Source organism: Eretmochelys imbricata, chromosome 19 (genome assembly GCF_965152235.1).
Source record: "Eretmochelys imbricata isolate rEreImb1 chromosome 19, rEreImb1.hap1, whole genome shotgun sequence".
Lineage (NCBI taxonomy): Eukaryota > Metazoa > Chordata > Testudines > Cheloniidae > Eretmochelys > Eretmochelys imbricata.
Genome location: NC_135590.1, coordinates 4,258,171 through 4,280,015, shown reverse-complemented (window position 1 = coordinate 4,280,015; position 21,845 = coordinate 4,258,171). Strand labels below are relative to the sequence as shown.

General features: G+C 46.8%; 1 protein-coding gene across 1 annotated transcript in view; it reads left to right on the top strand.

Annotated features, from left to right (window-relative positions):
- Window positions 1-200: 200 nt before the first annotated feature.
- LOC144277160 (gap junction beta-5 protein-like) overlaps window positions 201-21,845 on the top strand; it is an 89,063-nt gene continuing 67,418 nt past the window's right edge. Inside the window, 1 exon segment of the mRNA XM_077837762.1 lies at window positions 201-231. The gene's annotated coding sequence lies outside the window, so the exon portion shown is untranslated.

Genomic DNA, 21,845 nt, shown 5'->3' with positions numbered 1-21,845 from the left:
TATAGGCTGTGCGCAGCCCCTCCTCCTGGTTTATCATGGCACAAGGGAATTGTGGGAGCTGTAGTTTCCAGAGAGACCCTGGGGATTGTAGGCTGCAGCAAGGCATGCTGGGAAGGAATGCCAGGGATATAAGGAGCAGACTGGGCAGGAGAAGGGCAGTTGAAGTGGGATGAAGTGGTGGTGTGAGCTCCTAGTGGCTGCATCAAGCTGGCTGTAGATCCCTGAACAAAGGTTGGTGGAGGAGGGCTGGGAAGAGAGGGGAAAGGAAGAAACCCTAACACGGTAAGTGGATGGGTAAAGTCAAGCTGCTTGGGGGTGCTGCAGAAGGGGTGAATCTTTAGGCCTGTGGTGGAGGTGGAAGGACATGATCTGGGATGAAAGAAGCAGAGACCTGGTGTTTCCCCCCCCGCTCCTACTTAGGGGCCTCTGACAGGACCGAAGGGGAAGGGGGGAGAAGCTCCTCTTTCCCTCTCTGCCTCAAGGGGGCAGACCTTGAGCAAGCCCAGTGTAGCCCTGGGATGGGAAAGTGCTGTCTATCGATCCTTTCCATTAGTAGTGGATCTACTGGGTGCAGGGGCTGCTGATTGTCTAGGGTCTTGTATCATTTTGGTGCCTCTGCTCCAACCGGGAGCAGGAAATGTGATTAAAAATGACCCCTGCATAGAGTGGGGGGTGGGGGAATGAACTGAACTCCCCAAAGGCTCATTTTGAGTTCTGAGTAGATGCATTGTGCGTTCACCCCACCTCCATAGCAGCCCCAGGGGAAATATCCAGCACCGAGGGGTGCGTGTGTGTGATGTCAAAGGTTAGAAGGAGTGTTCTGCCTTCGGGGTACAGATGGCCACTGGCAGATTCACTCTCATGATGCAGTGTCTGTAACTGGCTGCTGGAGTGATCTGTTAGGGAAATGGCCTGGAATTACCCCTAGCTCTGCTCCTGCAGTTCAATGCAGGTGAGTTTATCTCTTATGATAAACCCAGTGGCTGTTTGAGGTGGTTGTTGTTGTTGCTCCTGTGATTCCCTTGATCTAAACACAACGGCCCTTGCAATGGCTACCACTGCTAGACACTTCATCCTGGCTTTTAATCCTATCTGGTCTTTGAAACAGCATCTTGCTGCTCTTCGGAGCTCATGCAAATGCCATTATCTCTTCCTTTCATCCTCTCCCCATGTGATATCCCTGTCAGTACATACCCTGCAAGATGATACTTCCTATTACTGTGTCTGCTGCTAATCCTCCTCTGTCTTTTACATCTTAATGGTAAAAGGGAAGAAATACTTTTTTTCCAGTGTAAGTTGGCTGCATAATAAACCTATTGACTGGCTGGAAACAAAACAGGCCCTTATTTCAGATTGCCGAGCCCTGAGCAGTGCTCTCCTGGAGTTATGAGTCTGTTACTAAAGCTTTGGAGTGATTATCTCAACTAAATGGGCTTTTTGCCCTCCAGTTGAGTCTCATTTACTTCTCTTAACCTATCCTCTCCCAATCCAAATAAAAACAATTAGAGGCACACAAGTCCTCGCTCCAGAATCACAAATGTATCGAGAGTGCAGGTTTCAATACTCCAGTAGCTTGTTGCACCCTGTAATAGGGGCATGAGCTCTGGTGTCCTGTAAAGTATGCATCCGATGAAGTGAGCTGTAGCTCACGAAAGCTTATGCCCAAATAAATTGGTTAGTCTCTAGGGGGCCACAAGTCCTCCTTTTTTTCTTTTTGCAAATACAGACTAACACGGCTGTTACTCTGAAACCTGTCAAATTAGGCAGCTATATTTGGCCTGCGTCCACTACTCCTGCTGCTGCATTTGGATGCAGTGGGCCTTCTTCCTCTGGCGTGCTGGTGTAAGTTCGTGGTGATTCCATTGAACCCAGTAAATTTACATTGATTGGGGCCCAATCAAAGAAACTAAGGGGGAATTGTGCCTAGTAATAGTGTTGCTATGAACTGTTTTAACAGCTGCTGTCTTCCCCACCAGTGGTGGCTGCATTTTAATAGTGGCTTATACACTGCTGGTGGGTTTGATTTCAGAAAGACGCTGCATGATCCTGTAGGAATACGCAACCTGAACGAGCTTTCTGGAAATAGGTAACAGTGTAGATGTTACGAAGTTGACCTTGCTGCTCCACAGTTAAGATTGAGATGAGCATTGGTTTGTGGGTCTAATTCCCCCCCCCCCCCCAAAAAAAAAAAAACAAACTACTCAAGTTCACATGTGAACTTGGATTGTCTTAAACTATTCTGCATAATCAGGGCTTGGAACAAGGTTAGTGGTGTAAATGACTGACTGGGGTTGGTCTGAGCTAGTATCCCTCACCCACCACTACATGGGGTGAGCAATATTTAAACCGTTATTAAGGATTTGATCTAGTTCTACAAACTGATGCGCACCTGGGATCTGCACTAGAGGAAGTGACTGGTGCACATGCTGTGAGAATGCTGCTTTGTTTGGCACTAAATGTTCCCCTGTAGTATCTCATTGCAGGGGAAGAGAAAATTGAAATTGATGAGAACTGCTGGAAACCGATGTGAAATTGACTAGTTAACTTCTTATTGAGTGAAATGAAGAAAGTAAAAAAATAAGTGGTAGGAAGTAAATTGCATTTGGAAAATTCTTTCCATTTTAATAATCTCCAATGTAATATTAGTAAGAGTGAGGAAATTGGTTTTTAAAAGTTGTTTTTAACCTGAGTATTTCTCTCTCAGGCTCCAGTCTGGAAACACTTAAGCATGTAGAAAGAAAAGGAGTACTTGTGGAATCTTGGAGACTCACGAAAGCTCATGCTCAAATAAATTGGTTAGCTACAGCAACACAGACTAAAGTTAAACATGCAGTTACCTGTTTGCAGGGTTGGGGCTTATGTCTACAAAGTTCACTGGAATGCTTTCATGTGAAAGGAACTAGGGGTGTGCACAAGAATAAATATTTGGCTGCTTTTGGAGGGGCACTTTCTGTGCCCTCTCCCCTATGCAGCCAGAGGAGCTGCCTCTCCATTCTCCCCACCTGTGGAGCTCGCTCTCTCCCAGCAGCAAGAGGCGCTGGATCTTCCCCCGCAGCCCCAGGGCTGGAGGAGCTGTCATTTCCTGCCCGGGGCCAGAGGAGCTCACTCTCTGTCCCAGCCCTGGCAGAGTTCTGTGCCCCTGCTGATTTTGTGGGGGTGACCCTGCTTGCCCCTGCTTGCACACACCCTGCTAAGCAACCATTCTGCTGAAGCTGGAACACATGGACTAGGAGCATTTGAAGAGAAAATTGAGTAACTTGATTTGGTCCAATATATCTGACCACCTTGGGCCAAGATCTTCAAAGTGCTTCCAGATGCCTTAAAACCTTGAGGTTTGACATGCTGGCTGCTCTGCACCGAGCAGGCAATTGCCAACTTCTGTGAGGCTATGGGCACGCTCAAGCTGCTGTCTGTCAGCCCTGCCAGCTGGGCATAGCCAAATTTCACACTAAATAGGTGTGCTGGGCATGCACCAAACTTGTGCGTTCTCTCCTTCCTGCTTGCCCTAGAAAGGCTGAAGCACTAACCTCCGAGGTTCCTGGCCTGCCTTAAATCTTAAGCCTCTTTCCCCACCCCTGCCTTTCTTCTGGGTCAGCCAGTCCAGTCACTGACACCCTTTTAAGCAGCTTAGTTCGTGAGCCGACCTTTCAGACTGTTCTCCCCCTCCTCTTGAGGCAGCTTTTATGACTGAAATATTTCTTGATGTCTCTGAGATGGAAGCTTGTTTCTCTAGGTTCTAGTGGTGCTTTAATCTGGCTATTGATCCTCGTTGAATTGCCCACATGAATAAGGGAAATGCACGTGGCCAGAGAGGGCCATCGAGCCAAGCAGACTCCACTGCATCTTGGGGTTAGCTTTGCTGGTCCCACATCCCCTCCAAAGGGAGATTTAGGAGTAGGACTGTTTCCCCTGAACACAATCTGCAGCCACCCTGGCCGCCTCCACAGTGATTACGCCACGCTCCCACTGTTCACAACATCCTGACGACTGCAGGGGTGGTACTTGGAGCCTTGTGTTCCAACACGCACCAGGCCCTGATGCTTATGCTTCACTGGCAGCTCTCCTACTGCCATCCAGCCCAGGGCAATGGGAGCATGCGCATCCTGGTGCATGTGCAACACTATGTTTTGAGGCCAGGGCTTGCTGATGTCTCGGCTGCATGGGGCAGGGAGGAATGGGGGGGGGGGGGGGGAGGGAAGACAACCCTGGCAATGCAAAGTTCTCCCAACTGCCTGGGACTCCCAGGGTTTGCCAAGGCAGCTGAGGATAAGTATGATGGAATGCTAAACCTATATTGTGCTCCACCTAGGGGAGCAACACACCTGAGCTGGTAACAGTCATACCTGGCAGTGCATTGAAGGATCTTACACAAGAGATCCTTCCTTATCTCTCAGCAAGGGAAGCTCTCTAGCCAGGCCAAATCAGTTATGGAAGCCTGACCTGCTAGTAGCAGGCCCACAGCCTAGCATGGACAAGGAGTACAGGACAGTTACCTAGACATCCTTGTGCCATGGTATGCCAGCTACACTGGCTGCAGGGCATAGTTGGTGTAGGATCCCTGATGGCAGTTCTTTGCCACCTGGAGATCATCCCATAACCTGATCCACTGGGTTTCAGGCCCAAAGATGGGGCAGGATCTGGCTGAATAATCCCCTTTCTATGTGCCTTCCGATTCACATAGGCTGTGAGGGCTGATGGGCGGACATTAGCATATTACTATGTGACTTCACACCTGGATACCCCATCCATGTGTAGGATCCATAGTCCCTGGTCATGTGACCTGCTCTTTTACATCATGATTCGCTGGCTCGATCAGCCAGGAGCAAACTGGCAGCCATGCAAGGCAGGGAGGCTGTCTAGCAAGCTGGCTCCAAATTGCTGGGCAGTTGTAAAAGCACTCCTGGCTAGGAAACGACTGCAGTGAGGCTGGTGTGTGAGAACCAGACCCACTTAACTAATGATGGGCTGGGAGCTCGTGGAGTGCAGATGCCAGCCATCTGGCGGGGTTATTAGCAGTTTGCTGACTTCTGGAGCATGCAGCTGTGTGAGTTACTGTGGATTGCAAAGTGGAATGAGCGGGTGAGCTTTAGCTTTTGCAATCCCTGGAAAGCAAAGGGAAAACTGACCTCCTGGATGTGAGACCTGGAGCATAGCAAAGGCAGCGAGGTGCTAATAGCACTCTGCCTGTTACACCTGAGGCTCTGTGGTCTACGAAGGTGGTAGGTATCCCCATTTCCCAGATGGGTAAACTGCAGCACTGGGAGGAAAAGTGAGTTGTCCAAGGTCCTATAGTGAGCCTGTGCCAGAATCCAGATCTCATGATTGCCTTGCTCTGACCACTAGCTCATATTGCCTCCCCTTCTAATTGCTCTTGGTGGATGTGTGATGGAGGTAGAGAGTTAGGACAGTACCCCTTTCCTGGTCTTCAACATGACTATTGCTGGCCCAGTTCTGCAACCATGAGTAGCAGTGGAACAACTGCAGTGTCAGATCCCATATGGGTCACTCACATGCTTTGCAGGGTGGTACTGAAAGAAGATGCTTGGATGAGAGTTTGAAACTGAACTATCCATTGTCCCTGGATCCACTTAAACCAGATCTCTGAGGCTTGAGCATTTAGAGCTAAACAACTAGGCCTATTAGCTGGAGCTGCAATGCGCTCAAACCTCTTCCATGGTCCAGCCATTAGAGGAACACAGGACTCCCCAACCCCCACACTCTGCTAATCTGAGTGAATAATTCAAAGATGGGTCTAGGTTGACTATGAAGATTCATTATCTTTAAGGATACGTCTGACAAACCTGGGCTGGGATTATAACTATTCCATACCAAGGATACTCTGCCTGGCTTGGATTTCCATACAGCTCTAGTTAGGAAACCAAACACTGACCCTTCTCAATTAGTCTTGAGGGCCAAAGTGCCCCTTGCAATGATCTCCTTCTAGTAAAATCTCTTATTTCTGCTTTCCAAGTATCCCTACCTGAGAGTGGGGGGGAGTAGCACTGCTCATGAGGGTCTCCTGGGAAGCTTTGTTGTCCTAGCAACCTACTGCTTGGAGGCTGTGGAGTGGGGAAACTGCCTCTCAAGGTTGGGTTCTTACTCTGAATCTCAGATACCTGGTTTGTTGGGTGAACATAACTGCTGTTCTCCATGCCATTAACTACAGCCAATCAGGGTCAGGAGCAAGAGCATGAGGCTGCTAAGAAGGATGAATCCTCCTCTTGCTTTTTTAAAAAAAGCAGGAGGTCTCTCCAATGGCTTTCCAATTTCCCAGCCACCTGCTTAACAGACTTCTTCCTTTTAGAATTACTTTTAGGCACTTAAGATCTGGTTTCCAGGCAACTTGTTGCATCTTTTATTTCCTCTTGCCAGTCTCTTTTCTGACTTTAAGTGTTGGAACAACATCATCCAGATTCTTAAAGCAGAGGGGTTTTTTTTGTTTGGGTGGGGGGGAGGGGGTGGGTAGCCATTTTTCTTCCCTTAACTCTGCTGGGTGAATGTGATGCTGTGCCAGCATTTCAAGACCAGGTCTTGGGTGACAAGGTGTAGCTATTAGCATTGCACACCGCCAGATCCCAGCATCCATAAATCACCTTAGTTTCATTGTCTCTCCTGGAGCTAGGCCAATTTAAACTGGCTGAGGAGTTCACCTTAAGTACTTACAGCCTCCCATCTGAAAGGACAAGGTGGGCAGAACTAAATGAGGTGACTTGGGGAGATCAGTCAGATCTCCTGCACAGTCAGGGAGCTCTCTATAGGATCTTCCCTAGGGGAAGGCAGGTAGCATGCTGGCTACTCACCCTTGGGGTTTGAGCCTGGGGCAGGGCTAGTCTGCCAGGGATTCAGTAGAAGGTGAATGTATGGAAACCTGGATGAAAACGCTCTACTGATGTAAATGGAGATGGGGCAGTTTATACCAGTTGAGTCTGGCCCACTGTGGTCCGGTTCTGATAAATGCTGAGGCCATAATTCAAACAAGGCACATGCTTAAAGTCACCCTCTTTACTCATTAAAACAGGTAGGCACAGGCCAAAGTCCCACTAAAGATCATAGACTTAAACATGTGCTTTGCTGAGTTGGGGCCTGGTTGTGGAACCCTTGTGGCACACTTTAATGGCACCTGCTGAAAGGGCTTCTCTGGATCTTGTGCAGAACTGGAACTCAAGCTGCAATCTCTGGATTTTTGGAAGTTGGGGATGGTTGAGTTTGGCCAGATCTAAAGTGAAGGACCATCTGCAAAATTCTGATCTGGATTCAAGCTGAGTTCTCAGGGCATGTGAAATTGGGATTGTGGTTTGAACCATCACTTGTTAAGACAAAATTCTAGGAGCCGGATTTGCATCTTGTAACCTGGCCCTCGAAAGGGGCTGCACATATGGGCAAGGAGCAGGTTAGGGACTGAACTGTGACTCAGGCTTTACATTTGGTTCTAACTTCCCTCTTGCTTCCCCTCTCCTCATGAAGGAAGGAAAATGGGCCAGCCCTTTTCCTGGTGTAGGTCGCTTGCTCAGCAGTACTGGCTTCCATGCTCGTTGGCAGAACCACCACTTTTCCCTTCTATGCCCACTCCCTGCCCACCTGTGTAGAAGGGAGTAGCCACCTGCTGACCACTGCTCTCCTTACCACACAGGGTCTGCCAATGTGGGTAGCTCATGCAGGGAGGAAGGGGGCACGTGCATAGCCAGCTTCACGCTCAAGCCCATAGTGACTGAGTTGCTGCCAGAGCATCAGAATGGCCTCAGCTCAGAGCCACAAGGTCACTCGACATTCCCTGAAACAGTGGTGGGGTTTTTATGGCCCTGCAAGGGTCTGTATGAAGGAGGAAGGGGAGGGAAAGAACAATGGAAAGAATGCACTAATTTGCAGAGCAGGGTGATCTGTGAGTTATGCAAACTATGCAGGCAAGTCGCTGGGCTCTAAAAGGTTAGACATCAACAAGCGTTCAATGACTCTGACCTCATTGTTAAAGTGTAATTAACTCTTGCTTGACTGTTCACAACCTGGAGAAATTCCGAGATCCATGTGGGTCACACATCTAAAGACTCAACTGGCCCATATTGCTTGCCCAAGAGTTCATTGCAGTGGCCTTTGCTCTCCATCTCACTCCAACCCCATCCCTGGGCTGACAGCTGTCATTAGTGGTCACAATTAGGCCATCAATCAATAGGCTAACTCTCCCATTTGAAATCCTTAGGGACACTGGATCTGAACATTGGCTTTTGCCAACAATTTCTAAAAGTTGATTAATATGGCAGGACCTGCTCCATGGAGGAAGCAATGGGGAATTTGATGTAGAACTGGCCTTCAGTGGACATGACCTCAATTTTAATGACCAAGTTTCTTCCGTTCTCCCAACTAACTTAAATAGACAGGGACAGACTATGGGGAGGGACAGATGTAAGGTGATAAGCACTGTACAGTAAGACCTAGGTTGCGGGGCTTTTTCATGGCTAGTGATTTTGGGGAGCCCAACTTGATACACTTTTTTAAGGGGCCTGATTTCATCTAACTGAATGAATGGGTGCATGGCACTTCCTGGCTCCTCTAAGGTATCTTGTCTTCACCTAACATTCTAGTTGTCTAGTAACGTGGCTGCTTGGAAGCCCAGGCTTGAATTCCAGCATCAGCTTGGCATCCTTCTGGTGAGCCCCTGCCTAAGGTAGGTGAGACTCTGTAAGCCAGCCTGCTGCAGGAGCCCCCTTTTTTTAAAATGGGGAGAGACTCAACCACCAGGCTTTCTTAGAGGTGCTGAGCACCTGCAGCTCTCTCACTAATCTCACTGGGAGTTGTGGGTGCTCAGCACCTCTGGATGCCAGGTCACAAATTCCTACCTGACCAGAGTAAATGCTGGGTCCCTGGATGCTTGCATTGTCATTGGCTTTGCACAATAGCAAGAAGGGAATTCACACCACCTCCACCCCCACAACATGCTGGCCACCTTAAGACTGCTCTCCACTCCCAGAGATGGCTGCATTTCAGTAGAGCTGCTCTGTGTAGAAAAGGCCAAATCCTTTGTGTTGGATGCAGTCTGGCCATGTCCTGGCATTTGAGAGTAGCTGGGATGCTAATTGTTCCCTCCACCCTACTCTGGAATTCTGCGTTTTCCTGCTTGGTCCAAACAAGGCTGAGTTTGATTTGCTCAAATTCAGGGCTGAGGGGTTGGGCAGGCCTCATTCTGCTGTGACTTGGTATGACCCCGCTCAGATCTACAATCTGAGTTTGGGGGGTTTTTTGGGGTTTGTTTTTTTTTTTCACACTTTGGGTCTGTGACTCACTGGTTACCATGGGAACACTTGGATTTAAAAAAGATGAATTTTTTAGATCCTGGGGAGAATTTTTTTTCCCATCTTTGGCTCCAAGTCGTGTGACTCATTTTACTGGGCGTGTCCCTCTCTAGAGGTCACAACAGAGTCAGCGATTGACAAGCTTGTTCCCTTTCTCATTGACTTGCCAATTCTTGAGTCAGCTGCTAAGTGTAGAGTGGAGTCTAAGTCACTGATTGCTCCAGATGGTGTGTAACCATCACTCTTCCGGAATACACCTTGTGGACCTAGGATCTTGTCCATAAATCTAGTGGTGAAATAACCCCTTTCACACCCTCTGCAAGCTCTCTATCTGAACAGTGATACATTTCTCTCCATCGCTTATTTAAGGGCAATGTTTTACTGAGCTTTTAGCCTGCATGTGGCTAATTCTAGTGGGGGCGGTGAGATGAGGAGTGAGCAGTGCGTTGTGACTTGCCCCACAGAGTTCTGGTTCTGAGCTGGAAGAATGGGTGTAGTTGGGGCCCCATGTTGGGACTTGGGAGACCTGGGTTTGATTCCTGCAACTGCTGTACCAATTTATTTTGTTGGGTGGCCAATTATTAGGGTGGGGTTTTTTTATGCTAGACTTTCTTGCCCCTTTGAGGAGGCAGGGGTGAGTATGTAGAAGAGAGAAATCTGAGGGGCTTCATGGTTTGACCCTTTAAATAAAAGGTAGCAGACCAGAGCCCGCAGCAGGTGTAACCTGAAGTCACAGAACTACAGTAACTGACCTCAGCTGAGGGCCTTGCGCAGCATGGTTCTTATAAGCATGTCCAGTCTCCGATACCAGCTGACTTTTTTTTCTCTCATATAAAGCTCTAGCTAATCCTGAACATGACTCTCAAATTTCTGTGTTCTTCTTCCCCTGCACACCCTCCCATTTTAACAAAGTCAAAGTGGTTACCCTCAACTTCTCATTTCATCTTGGAATGGTTTCATTTGTGTCAAGGAACCAGTTCCCCCTCATTGTAATTCAGGTGTGGGTGGAAAATGGAATATTTTGGGGTTCCTCTGTGAACACTGGTTGGTGTGTGCTTTCCCTTGAAGAAAGCATCTTTAAAACACAAGCACCGGACATTCAGCTGGTGCAAAGTGGCATAACTCCACTGGAACAACGGGGGTACGCTGACTTACTCCAGCTGAGTATTGGGCTTTACAGGGTTTTAAGTACCCTCCCACTATTCCTATGTGGAATGAGATTTAATTGTCTCATTGCATCTTCATGAAATGACTTCATCTCTTCTCAGCCTCTTTCTCTTCTTTTCTCCCCAGCCCCCAGTAAGGGATAATTCACTTCATTCCCCCAATGCCTGGACTCCATGGTGATGGACACCATAGAAGTGGGGAGAACTGAAAGTTGTAGTGCAACGTAATACACAATCCTCAGATCTCAATGGGAAAAGCATTTGCCTTAAAAAGAGCTTATGTTTCTTTACACAATAAAATGTTATCCACCAATCTTGCAGGTTCCTCCATGTAAAGCATCAAATCTGGATTTGAAGGATTGATTCTAAATCCCCTTCCCACTGTACATAGCAATAGTAAGTCTCAAGCCTGAGCCACCTGCTTCCATAATCTCCAGGATGTGAGATGTTAAAGGGTGGGGAATGGGCATTTATGGGGGACACCCAAGGTGAAGATCCCAATCTGCTACAAAAGTTCCTGCTGGTGCTGACCATGCCCTGGAGCTGTCAGGTAAACTCTCCCCTATCTTTCAGACCTCCCTCAACCCCAGCAGGTTCAAGTTTTGACCACCCCAAGCCACCTAATGGGATTGCTTTCCTTGGAGCACACCCATGAATTTTTTTCCACTTACTGGTTCCTTCAATGGCAGCCTCTTACTATCATTTCTCTTATCACACCACCTACCAGCCCCAGCCCAGATTGGGACACCATTGTGTTAAGTGCCACACATTCTGAGTAAAACCATGGCCCTGCCTCAAAGAGCTTGCCATCTAAATACCCAAAGAATGGGCAAAGGCAGTGCCGTTATCCCCACTTGACAGATATGGGGGACTGAAGCACAAAGGTTTAGGGAGTGGGTGGCACAGCCAGAAACAGAACTTAGATCTGCTGGGTCCCAGTCCACTGCCTTCCTCTCTTGTGAAGAGAGCAAGGGGCAACTTCTCCAGTTCTTGGACTGAATTCCTCTCTTTGCCTTCTCCGTGGCCTGTTAAAGTCTATGAAGCCTGGGAATCCTCCAAAGGCCAGATGGGAGGACCATTACAGTACTCTGGTCTGACCTTCTGCATAACCCTGGTGAGGTTCTCTGGCCTGTAAGTTCTGCATCAAGCCCATCGCTAATTAGGTCCAGTCTTGACGTGAAGGCTCCAAGTGAGGGTCCCTAGATTTTTCTAATGGCTAATTACCACCAATATCCCAGATCAGTAACCCGTAGAGGTGCTTGTGGTGCAAAGATGAGGCTATTTTTCCAGAAAAGGGAAAAGTAGCAAGAGTTTGAACACTAATGGGGTAGCGTGATTTTTTTTTTTTTGTTTGGCTTTCTCATCACTGATGAGAAATGGAAGACCAAAGGATATAAAAGAGGCATTATTAGCACTGGCTGAGTCTAGAGTCTGAAGTTGTGGCTGAGTTAATTTAAAACACTGATGGTGAACCTGCTGCTGGAACAAATCACGTGAAATGTGATTTTGCTTTTCAATTACCCAGGCCTTGCTTGCACTGTCTCGTGCTGTACGTCCTGAGTGGCGCAACAGACGCATCATTCATCAAGCTCCTCTGGCTTCTGTAGAAGGCTCACAAGAACACCACCAATATCCCCTGCTAATGCTCATCGCTGCAATATGTCAATTCTGGCCCTGAACAGATAGCTGGTTGGCAGGCAGAGCTTTCCAGTGGCTGGAGGACTCGGAGCTGTAGTCCATCAAACAGAGCAATTTCCAATGTACTTCAGAGCAATAGAGGAAACAGGATTCCTCATCAGCAAACACTTGGTCTTAAGTATCCAGTGATTATGACTTAATTTAGTAATCATTGGCATGGGGATGAGCATAACAAATTGGCTGGGTATTTACAGGAAGGCTGTTCAGTAGTAGCTGAATATAATGAAGGCTTTCAAACCCAGATGACTGCATGGCTCCAAAGTTTGATATTGGGTTATGGAGCCTTTCCAGTGCTTGTCCTGCCTCTGACCTCCTATGTCAACACAGGCAGGTCTGTGTCCCTTCACACAACCCAGCCCACTTTCAGCCTTGTAACACAGTCCAAGGTAATGCACTGCAGCATCATGTCTTGCATTTAAATGTTCCTCACTTGTATTCCTAACTCTCAAGCTTTTGCATAGCAGAAGCTTCATTTCAGTTGTCTTAAGCCTTCTGGACATTAGACCTGTCATTAAAATACCTTCTGTTGCAGGTTAGTGGGAGTTGTGTGCATAAGGACCTTGTCCTGGGTTATGCAGCAATCCTGTTTCAGCAACATGCAGTGAGCAGATGTTTCAGGCTAAGGAAATTCCGTATGGCCCATAGCAGTGTGTTCAGCCATGCACCATGGCTCTTTGAGGCAAGGGCTTTCTTGGTATTGTGCCCAGCACAAGGGGGCCCTGGACCATGACTGGGGTTCACAGGTGCTAATGCAACAGAAATTGGCTTCTATTTTGTTCTTGAGCAGAAAACCAGGCTTGAAATGAAAACACCTCTTTGAGGAGCTAGATCAGCCCCAGCCTCTTTCTAGACACTTGGTCAGCTGGGATGTGTAAATCAACCTGGCCACTTCCTGATTTGCAAGGGGCTTTTCAGATGCTTGTCCATGTGCCAGGGTGGTAAAAGGGCTAAAACACAGACCTGCAACTGTCACATGCAGACATCACTGCTAAGGGAGCAGCTAGAAAAATGGACTCCAGTCCAACCTCAAAAGAGCACCTTCTTGGAGCGGTGACTTCTTTCTACCATTCCAGAACCCACTGAGAGCCAGAAACAAGGGCTAAGCGCATCCTGTATTGGAAAGACTCAGACTCTCAACCATTCTCTAATGGAGGTTAGACAAATTGCTGGAAACTGGCTCTGATCCAGTGTTAAAATGCCTGTCAATCTTCACACTAGTTTTACCTTCCCAAACCAATGTGTTCCTGCATCTGTTTCCCTAGGCGGGATGGCGAGTTCTGTTCACCAAGGGCTGAACAGTACCATCGTTTTTGGAATCTGTGATGTAATGATCCCTGCATGAGACATCACAGTCTCTGCATGTGCACCTACAAATAGCACAGGGCAGCTGCTGGGCACGTTGCCAGTGCACACACTGAATAACCGTTGAATGGCTGTAGAACATCTCCGCTTGCTCAAAAGGGGGTCTGCAGGGCTGGACAGGAAATGGGTTTTCTGGCCCCCAAGAACTTGAGGTGGTTAGAGCTGGTTGTGCGGGAGGGGAGGGACCCCTATTTTGCGTGTTTGTTTTTTATGGTGCACGTATGCGCCCTTGTCTCCTCCCCTGTTTAGCTCTGCTCAGTCTGAGGTTGGACTGCAAGCGCTCTGGAGCCTGAAATTTCCAAGGCCTGAATTAGTGGCCGGACCAGCCATGAGGAAAGTGTACCCCAGGAGTCCAAGGTCACATAGCAGACGTGAGGGCCTCTTTCCTTCCCTCCACCACCTGCATGTTGGAAAAGTGAGTTTTCTTCAGAATAGGTGCTCTGCAGTTCGGTTGCAATGGCTCCCTCTGCCTGTGTTCTAGTAGCCATTCTTGGATGGACTCTGGGTGCTTAAGGTGTCTTATGGGCAAAGGATGAATTTGTCCCAGCAACATGTCCAATGACTACTATCCCACCAGAGTGTAGTGGAAGCACAGGTAAGGCAGGCATGGCTTAGCACGGCTCCTACCAGTTTGGCTTCTTCTGACAGGCCTGTAGGCAACCTTACTGCTCTCTTTTCACTGCCCCCCCCCACCCCTCCTCACTCACATGGCCCTTTGTGCAGTGGCAAGTAACATGAGATGCAAGGTACAAATGAATGAGGATCCTTGTGAGTCTGAGCATCATACCTGTAGAGGGAAGACCTGAGAGAGAGCCGTTTCTTTTAAACTCTGGGTACCAAAAAAGCAGATGGGACTGGAAGAGAAGGAATGAATGCTGTGGCCCTGGTTCCCTATGGGGCTGCAGAAAGTGTTAAGGGTCTGACGCACCGGATTTGGTTTCAGTGGAGATGTAATTACCTATAACTTGACTAATATAGTAGTGAATTGCCCCACCCTGTCTCCAGAGTAGCCTGGTTGGAAATCAAACATCCCTCATCCTTTTCTCCCCTTCTGTGCTCTTCCATCCCCTCCCCGCCCCCCCGCAAAAAAATCTGTTCAAAATGTTTTTGTTTTGAAAATTATTAAAATATTTCAAATCAATGCTTCAAAATGAACCTGTCTTTTTTTTTCAACTTAAAATGTTTCAGTTTAGACCAGAACCAACAACAATTTGTTTTAAGCCAAAACCAAACTGTTACTCTGATTACCTACATTTTGATAACCAAAGAAGACAAAATGACATTGACTCTGATTTAGAAGGGAGGTGCTGTATAGACACTTCTGGGAAAAGTTTTGATTTGTCCCATGAGAATTTTCACTTTCTCATTTGGGGGGATTCCAACTTTAAAATTTGTATTTTGTATTCTACCAGTTCTTGTTCACACAATCTCAAATACCCTTTCCCCATTTTGCAGCTGTAGGCATCATGGACACCAGCTCACAAGAGCACATTACACACCAAGGAGTCGCACTGAGATAGCTCAACAAAGTTGGGTTTGTTTTTGTTTTGGGTTTTTTGTGGGGTTTTTTTTATGCTTGTGCTTTAAATCCTGTGCTGGATTGGGGTCAGGGCACTCATCACCTTATAGAATTGTACTCCTGATCGTCTTCTCTGAAAGCTCCATGTCGTGGTGTGGTTTTTTGTTTTTTTTTTAAGCTTTAGTGTAGATATTAAATCTCTTTCCAGTACAGAATGCATCACCACTTTTGGAATCTCTTCATTGTAAGGGCAGGCTCAGAATGAGAGGTTTGTTTTTTTATTTTTTTTTTAAACGTCCCTTCTCTTTTCTTTCCTAATTCTTCACTGAGGCAGATTGTGGCATTATCTGCCAAACAGAGGTTTTAGGGCACCATCCTCTCTGGGTAAAAGCAAAGCTTCAAGAGGGGATTTGCCTTTCAGTGAAGGTTTTTCTTTCTTACCCATTATTATGTACCTGTCCTTCATGAAACTTGTTCTATCCAGCTACAAAATCACTTGGATCATGGTAAAAGCAAAGTTATAGGTTTGAAATCTTTATTATAATTCATTTGCTCTCTAAGGAACTTCTAGTGAATTTATAAAGGGTGAGTGGGGAGAAATCAGGTTTCAGAGTAACAGCCGTGTTAGTCTGTATTCCCAAAAAGAAAAGGAGTACTTGTGGCACCTTAGAGACTAACCAATTTATTTGAGCATGAGCTTTCGAGAGCTACAGCTGTAGCTGAGTGCTGAGCTGTAGCTCACGAAAGCTCATGCTCAAATAAATTGGTTAGTCTCTAAGGTGCCACAAGTACTCCTTTTCTTTTTGGGGAGAAATCAGTCACCCTTTATTGTAAGGTACACTGACTGCAATCAGTCTGCACTGTTGCACATGGCAGGTATGCTGTTTGATACCTGTAACTACCACTAATTCATATAACCAAAAAGGCCACTGTAGTACTGAATAACTCATGGAAATACACTGTTTTTAACATACTTTGGTTCTAATTGTGACAGACCTGGAGCTGATGCAGACAGTGGTGAATACTGCTATGTAAGAACTACATGAGCACTATACATGGCCTGGTCAGGGAACAGAAATTACTGGAATCCTTGTGGCACCTTAAAGACTACCCAATTTATTTGGGCATAAGCTTTTGAGAGCTACAGCCCATGGAGTGAAAACTACAGTAGGCATGTGTGTATATTACAGCCCATGAAAAGATGGGAGTTACCTTACCAAGTGGGGGGTCAGTGCTAACAAGGCCCATTCAGACAGGGGATGTAGCCTAGTCTCCAACAGTTGACAAGAAGGTGTGAGGATTGGATACTGGAATATCTAAATGCTTATAACACATGACTTCAACAGGGGCTGTGTAGGTAAGTGACACAGTGGCTTGCCAAATAAGAACACACAAGCATGTACTCAAAAGACAATGGCGTAAGCATCAAGGATCCTCTGTCTGTACTCTAACAAATGGCAGAATAGCACTTTAGTGTTTGATCTCCAGGCTCCCGATGTTAGCAAGATTTAGAGCCCTTCTGAGGAGGGGGGACAGGCAGACACAGGCTCTGCTGCATTAGGCCTGCCCAGAGCTGGACAATGGTAAACCATGGGTGACAGCCACTAGATATACATACAGGCTGGCTCGCTGGCAAGCTCATTTTGTTCTGAAATGAGTTTTATAACAAAAGCCTGTGTGAGGAGGCTAGTCACTAACTTCCTCTAGGGCAATTACAGGGGTAACCAAAGTGCAGGGCCTGAATGTAAATGCAGACCTGCCGAGGTCAATCACAACGGGCCTGCTCTGAAAGTGGGAAGATCATGTGATTCCACCCCAAGACAAGCAGATGGCTAGAGGCCCCCCAACCTGAAAGGGCAAGGGGAGCAGGGTGTACTCGGCCCAGGCAGGGCCCCAGGTGCAGTTATCTGACTGGGGGTAAGGAAATCCATCATCCCGTTTTACCTTCCGGTTATGAGCTCATAGTAACTGCATCCTGAAGAGTCCACGGTGTAACACTCCAATTACCACACACTGCAGAATATCTTGTGCCCCCCTCTAATGTACAATCTTGGAGCTGGGTACCGTGCAAACTATGAAGCAAAGACTGCAGGAAAGTGTAGTATGTAGTGTAGATATTCTGTATTGGGGAGAGTCGTTCTCCATATTTTCACAGAATTAGCCCACCAAAGTTACTGATTCAGGGGAGTAAATGAATGCATCATGAAGAACCAGCTTCCTCCGCTCAGACCAAACAAACTGCCCTTGTGGCCACTTAACCTTATCCGGTGGTTAAAGGAGGGGACTAGGAGTTGAAACAACCTGGGTTCTATTTCTGGCTCTGGGAAGGGAGTGGTTTCTAGTAGTTAAAGAAGAAAATACCCTGCAGGACTCCTGGCTTCTATTTCTTAATGTGACATTAACTCATTGTGTAACCTTGGAGAAAATCTCCTCTGTTTTTGTTTCTTTAGAGATACAAGGGATAAGGATTACCTGAAATTCCTCAACTTCTTGCTTCTCTTCTGCCATGCCTTTCCTAAACTTAATCTCTCTAGAAACTTAAAATACCACTAGCCTCAAATCCTTCTCTTTTAATGATAGTTCACAATAACACAAAATACTGTCTTCTAAGGAGGGGAGAACATAGTGGTGTTTAGAGTCTTGTAAGAATCCAGAGCTTCTTAGGTTTTTTTGGGATGGTTCTTCTGTCCATTTAAACTAGATGAGCCAACCTACAAAGCCAGAGTGCAACCTTTTTGCAGTGTCGGTGGGTTGAGACTGAAGGAAGGCTTGAAGGAAGTAGCTGGCAGATTCCCCCAAATAAGCCAACCACCCTGGGTTCAGTAATGGAGTGGAGGGTGAACTATCTTGGGTTACTTAGGGGGAGTGAGAAGGAACGTGGTCTGCATCGCAGAGGGATCAGGGAGGGTGTCTCCAGGATCAAGGAGAAGGGCACCATTTTAAAAAGTCAGCCCTTGCCAAGAACTGTGGTACAGTACAGCAGATTTTTTTCCCCCCTGCTTAGATTAGGAAATTCTTGGGGGAAATCTGTTGGTGAGTGTTGATCTGTTGCTAGCAATTACTGTGTCGTCTTAGTCCTCTAGCCTTTTCAGAACCTCTTGAGGCAAGGAACAGCTGCTGTCATTCAGAGCTGGTCAAAAGTTTCAAAGAAGAAATTTTATTTGAAAAATAGTTTCTCTCTCACACTCTCTCATATATACACACACCAACAAAAAAAGCCACTCTTCATAAATTGGAAAAAAATAAATGTGTCTCTGGCCTCATATTTTATAGGGTGGAGAGAAGACAAACACTTTCCAGAACCCCACACTCTTGCTTTAGAAAATTCATGAGGTCTTCTATCTGCTTTATTTTGAAAATATTAAATTGCCTTTTTTTCCCCACAGCCAGCACAGTGGCAGGGTAAAGGGGCCTCTGGCAGCTACTTGAAGTGCTATCTGTTGCTTTTTGGTCTTAAATCGATCAGACTTAAACAAACCAAAACTAATGGTGTTTGGATATCCCAGTGATAAATGCTTATAAACACTGTTCCACACTGTGAATAGGGTAGATGAATGCCTTAGATAAGACAGATTTATTGTGATGAAATTCATATAAATCAGTTTATTTATCTTCAGCATTCCCTTGGATGTTGCAAACACACTTGCTTTGGATTTCTCCTGCATTGCAACAAAGTGAAACTGACTAGAAATCCTGGCTCCATTGAAGTTGAGGGAGCTTTGGCTCCATTTAAATCAATGGCAGAGGCGTAACTGACTAAATAGACTAGTCTTCAGGCCTGCTCCTGCTCCTCTGACTGCTTTGTGTCATTCAGGCAGCAGAAGGGTACAGGGAAGTTGGAAATTCCCAGGATGTAGGCGATTCCCCCAAGTGGCCCTTATGAGAGGAGAGTGTCATGATGAACGAGAGGAAGGAGTGGGCATGGTTAGAGCACCTCATGCTGATAGATCCCTAGCTGGTGGATTTGTCAAGCAGGTGTAACATAGAGCAGCCTTTATGCTGCTGTAAATTACATAAGGGCTGAAAAAGTGGTTTGTAGCCAGCTTCAGTAGAACAGATGATCCAGTTCTAGTCCTGTAATAAGTCTATGATACAGATAAGAACATATGGTAAATAACTTCCGTCCTAATGTACTTAAACCATCTGAATTTCATTTTGATTTGGACCATGTCTTCTATTCAGTGTCGCTGTCCTGCAGGTATCAGTGTGTGGGCGGAGTAATAAAATTTCCAGCTGTGTTCAGGCAGTACGCTGCTGCATGGAACAACAGATGATGCATAACAATCAGCTGAAAAAGTTACAGCTGGTGTAGCAGAAAATTGATTTCTGATGTCTTCTCCTCCTCTTCCCTACAATCCCCCCTTCTAGCCAAAGACTTGATGACTTGATTTGTAATTTTCTCTACTGTCTTTGCTGCTCCCTGTGGGAGAAGGGGTGAGAGGATAGGGTCTGATGGTGGCAACCGGAATTATTGTGTCATCTTACACACACAGAGCGCCAGCCCAGCCTGGAGGGGAGAATGGTCTGATCTGTGACTGGGAGGGGGAAAGGTGCGGGGAGGCCTAGTGTTCCCAAGGAGATGCACCTCTGTCATTCAGTGCTTGGTGGATGCTGCTGAGATGAAGTCAGCCTTGGCTGCACATCATTCTCTTCCTTTCATCTGAGCTCATGGATGGAGACCAACTTTTGTGGAAGGCATCGGTCTCTCCCCAACCCACTCCAACTTCCAGACCTGTCCTCTTCTCTTTTGCAGGTCTCTGGCCTGTCTTTAAATATTTCTTTCCATGTAATTTCCCCTCTTTGCCCCAACAAACCCCCCTCCATCCAGCTGTCAGCAGATACACAATCATAAAGGCCACCAGCAACCTGGTGTCTTCTCAGGAGAACTCCAGAGCCCAGGCCAAGCCTCTGGCCTGCATAGGGACTGTAGGATCTGGCATATAGCATTCATCAAATCTAAATGATCTGTGTTTGGGTGTTACATGCCAGACAATAGACTTTTTGACCTCCCTCCTGGACACCTATTGTCCCAGGTAATTTTCTGTAGCCTGTTTGCTAAGGCCACATTGCTTTTACAATGAGGAACCTTGATGGGAAATGAGACATCAGGTTTGCAGATTAGCAAAAGATAAAGCTTGTCCGACTTTGTGTGCTCTGAAAATCTTAGGTACTCGTATAGCCCTCGTTAGCAGCTTGAGCACCGGTCGAATGTAGTTTCCCTCACAACCGTGCTGTGAAGGAAAGGAAGTGCGGTTAGCCCCATATTACAGACCGGGAATGCACAGTGAAACTAAAGCCTTGTCTACAAACATACATTGTACCACCTTGATTAGACAAGCATAGTTAAAGCAACATGACCTTCCTAGCATGGACACAATTATTCCAGTATAGCTTGTTCTCCATAGCCACTGAAGTTACGACAAGAAGTAATGGGCTTAATCTGCACTGAGGGAGACTTAGGTTAGATATTAGTGAAAGCTTTACTAGAACTCTAAGGGTAGTTGAAGGTCTGGAACAGGCTTCCAAGGGAGGTTGTGGAATCTCAATCGTTGGAGGTTTTTAAGAACCAGTTGGACAAATACCTGTCAGGGATGATCTAGGCATACTTGGTCTGGCCTTAGTGAAGGGGGTGGGACGTGTAAAGACTTTGAGAGATCATCCAGCCCCACACATCTGTGATATTCCCACAAGGGAAAGGAAATATGATAGCCTGCTGTACGGCACTGTTCTCTTAGCATGTGTAACTACTTCAGTAAAATCTCTCCCCAGCTGAAATAATTACACAGGGACAAAATTTGCACATACACCAGACCTAAGGGACTTGCCCAAGGTCATGTAGTCTATGACACAGCAGGGAGTTGAACCTAGGTTTCAATGTCCTAGCCTAGCATCCGACCCACTGGATCATCCATTCTTTAAAGCCTTTAGAGAAAGAAAGCAGGCAGGGAAGAGAGGAGGTTATTAGTTGCCCATATCTAGCATCCTCCAGATACTAGAAGTACTAACTCCTGTCTGTATCGCAAATAGTGCGGCTCCTAGCTGTCCTGGGAAACTTGGGGAGAGCGAAGGGCTTTCTGGAGACTCCCTCCCAGCCTGTGCATCTTGTGCAGCGGAACGGCGGCAGGTGTTCCTCCTAATTGCTTTCCTGTTTTCCCTCCTCGCAGATGCAGCTCCAGCCACTTGACTAGAACCTGAGGGTCCCCGCTTCCTCTGAAGCTATTTCTGTCTCCTTGTAGCTGCCTGCTCTCTTTATAGGTCACTCATTCAATTGCACTTGCTTCCTGCTGTAGAACAGAGCTGGACCTGCTGGCATTGCTAGTGATGTCAGGGGCTGTAGACCCAAACCCCCTTCTGCCGTGTGGTGCAGGTTGCCGCTTTGCGGTGTGGCGTGCTGGCAGCGATCTCACATCCTCCCATGCTAATCCACACAAATTCTGTTAATCGCGGATTTAATCTTTTAAACATGCCGTAATTAAATTACATGCCAGTCAGTTACAGCCATGTTAATGTAATGTGCGAGCTTCTCTCTCCCTGCCGCTAGGGAGAAGTGGAAAAAGGAGCCAGGATAGCTTTGTGACTAATGCACTGGGCTGCGTGGTGGGAAGATCTGGGTTTTATTCCCTGCTTTGGCCCTAACTTTCTGTGTGACCTCGGGTACAATCATTCTCCTTTCTGGGTTGCAGTTATTTATTGATAAAAATGGGGGACAATGACACTTCCTTTTGTAAAGGGCTTTCAGGAGTGTGGCTGCGGTGTGCTCTGAGAGTCAAGTATTGTTAATGGCAGCTCACTGGAAAAAGACTGGAGACTCAATGC